The sequence below is a fragment of the Saccopteryx leptura genome, chromosome 1, assembly GCF_036850995.1.
Source record: "Saccopteryx leptura isolate mSacLep1 chromosome 1, mSacLep1_pri_phased_curated, whole genome shotgun sequence".
Classification (NCBI taxonomy): Eukaryota; Metazoa; Chordata; class Mammalia; order Chiroptera; family Emballonuridae; genus Saccopteryx; species Saccopteryx leptura.
The window spans coordinates 212,483,417-212,486,714 of NC_089503.1; the positions used below are offsets into that span (position 1 = coordinate 212,483,417).

The 3,298-nt window shown below is 41.9% G+C and overlaps 1 pseudogene; it reads left to right on the forward strand.

Annotated features, from left to right (window-relative positions):
- Positions 1-1,259: 1,259 nt before the first annotated feature.
- On the forward strand, positions 1,260-1,382 carry LOC136389898 (small nucleolar RNA SNORA51; annotated as a pseudogene).
- The last annotated feature ends 1,916 nt before the right edge of the window (positions 1,383-3,298 follow it).

Here is a 3,298-nt window from a genome sequence, read left to right on the forward strand (position 1 = left end):
ATGAATTCATAGAAAACCAGTCCTCCAGGCATCCACCCTGAAAAGTGTGCTCTTATCTACAGTCCACAGAGATGAGGTACGTTCTTCACTCAAAGAATGGCCATGTCTCGCTCCTGAAAACTGTACAACTATGCCTGGACTAGAGGAGAGTCCAACTGTGTGAAGAGCTAGGAAGGGATTTGGATCCTGCCTTATTTATTATTGTGGGGATATTTTTTTCCTGAGTGAAAATGGCACATCAAGCAAGCATATTTTAAGCGCAGAGAATGTTGGCAGTTGCAGAACCTGGTTCTGGGTGCTCTTGTCCTTAAATTTTACATAATCACTCTATTATAGTGAGTCAGTTTGAACTCGTAGGTGACTTTATTTATTTTTATTTTTTTGCCAGTCCCTACTAAATTCTCTCTGTGAAATATGTTTTCTTACCCCTGGATTCAAATTCTTGAAAACTCCATAGTGTTCCGAATCACTCTAGGATAATAAAATCTCTCTCTCTTCTTTTAGGTACTAGAAAGTTCTGTCAGGTTAACTATCACATCCATCACGTCTTGGCTCAAGGGTTCCCTTCCTTGACCATCTTACTACAATGCCAAGGCTTACTTCCAGCCCAACATCCCATAATCATCTCCAAGTTGTTTTTTTCCACCTTCTCATAAATAACTCACAGGTTGTATTTGCGTTCTGTTGTCTTCACTAGTCAGTTCCTTGAGGTTAAGGGCTCTTTTCCTTTTCTGCATGTGTGGATGGTGTTTACTGATTGATCCCTTGAACCTAAAACAGTGGCAAGCACATTACCGGTGTTTACTCAATAAATATTTGTGGAAAGGGAAAGTGCCTCAGAAATCCAAATTCTCACCCAGCTTAAAGACTTCCCCTCTCCCAGCATGGGCTCACCTCAAGCAGGACACTGGTGGACAAGGACACTGGAGGTGGCTTCTCTGTTCTTCAGTCCCTCACTCCCCCCCACTAATCAGCTGCTACATGTGGCTGCAAGGGGCAGGATGGGAAGGAAGAGAACACAACATTTTTTGCACTTGCATTTTGGCATCAGGCACAATTTAATCACAATTGTGACAGAGGCTGACTTTGCTCGTACTTTTCCTTGTAGGGTGGTTTATGGGTTCGTAGATGTCACATTGCTGAAGTTCTCTCACCTAAGTGACATTGGTGATCCTTTGACTGGCAGGTAGGCTGCTTGGGATACTACTTAGCTTCTGTATCCAAATGTTTTATTTTCTGTGCCTCAGATTCAAATAATATACCTCCTGGTGCTTACTGTAGGCTGTGTTATTACACTGACTGTACAGAAATAGGAGGCATAGTAAACCCACCCCATATACACCCCAGCTGCCTGGTCTGTATTGTGATTTGGGGGGACAAGAAAAAAGATAAAAAAATAATAATAATAGGAGATTGTCATAACCAGTAAAATGATTATGTAACATAAAGGTTTATAAAGGCAAAACAAAACCCCTCTTGTTATTCCCCAAATAAACTAAATCAATGCTAATCAACCTTTTCCCTAGCTTGCTTCTTGTTTGTATATATACATGCAAGCATACCTACAAATGTGGAATTTCTCTGTGTGTATTTATTTTTGCTTAATTAAAACAACTCTCTGCTCGTTGCTTTGATAAATTGTACATATCGTGGTCCTGCCATTTTTTCTAATGTCTTTATTCAGATAAAATCAGCATGCTGAACAAGCATGATTAATGACATAATCAAACAAACTTTGCTTTTTGTCTCTTGTCTCTCACTCTTCTTTATCAATTATTCAGGGTGTTTAATCTTTCCTTGACCTTGAATATAAATTAAGGTCACTTTAAGTCTCAAATACAGACTCAGTTAGATAAATATAATGCTCATTCCTAGATATTGAGTTGAGTTAACATTAACATTTTCTTCCCTTTCCCTGTTTAGATCCTCTTCATTACTTTATTTTAATGTAAGCTCTGAATCTAGGTGGAATTATTGCATATAATATGAGAAGGCTGCCAAGCAGGGTCACTCATGGGACTGTAGTTGGGGACACATGACAGCAAGCTGGAACTGTAGGCTCAGACTTTCATATGGCAAGTAGATCCAGGAAATCTAGGTTCCCAGGGCTTCCTAGGGATTGGCTCATTTAAATAATCAGTCTCTGAGCTGTAGTAGCTGTCCCTAGTCGTTTGGTACCCGGTACTGGGGGCGACTGGGGTGTGTGCCTCATAGCCTGAGAAGGGGAGTGGGTGTGGTGGGGCCTTAGCAAACTGTCCACAAAGGGGAATTGAGTTTTAGCCACAACTTCAATGCTGGGTCATGACAGCACTTGTGAAATGCTTTATTACCAGAGACATCACTTTTCCGGCACAGCAGTGACACGTGCAAGGGGAAGATGTCAGGTTCAGACTTGGCACTTCTGCCCCCTGTCAAAGTGAGCAGGGTTTTGCTGGTGGAACCCAGAGGTTGGAATTTTGTGGTTCGACTCTGTTTCTTTTCTAAACGCGATTCTCTGGGCCTCCTAGACCTTCTCAGAGACATCCTGTGTTAGTCTGGGTTCTCCATCTCTAGAAAGAGGTTATATAAGGCATGGCTCACGCAAATTATGGAGGCTGGCAAGTTCCATGATCTGCAGGTGAGTCAGCAACTTGAAGACCCAGGAAAGCTGATGGTCTTATTCTAGCTTGAGTCTAAAGTAGTGGTTCTCAACTTGTGGGTCGCGACCCACAGGTTGAGAACCGCTGGTCTAAAGGCTTGTTAACTATGAGAGCCAATGGTGTAGTTCTAGTCTGAAAGCTAGCAGGCTCAAGACGCAGGAAGAGCCAATGTTTCAGTTAGAGTCCAAAAGCAGGAAAAATAAGTGTTCCAGGTAGTTAGGCAGAATGCTTTCTCTTACTTGGGGGAGAGTCAGTTTTTTGTTCTATTCAGGCCTTCAACTGACTGGATGAGGCCATGCACATTGAGAGGGCAGTCTGCTTTACTCAGTCTACTGATATAAATGATAATATCATCTGGAAACACACTGATCAAAATTCTCAGAATAATGTTGTCCCAGAAAGCTGGACTTCATGGGTTAGTCAAGTTGACACATAAAGTTAATCCTCATACATTCTTTGATATACAGTATTTATTTTCAATTTACTGGAATAGATTCTGTTAAATTTTTCTCTTGTATTTTTCTAAAGTGAGAAGGGGGAGGCAGTCAGACAGACTCCCACATGCGCCCGAACAGGATTCACCCAGCATGCCCACTAGGGGGTGATGCTCTGCCCATCTGGGGAGTTACTCTGTTGTGGCCAGAGACATTTTAGTACCT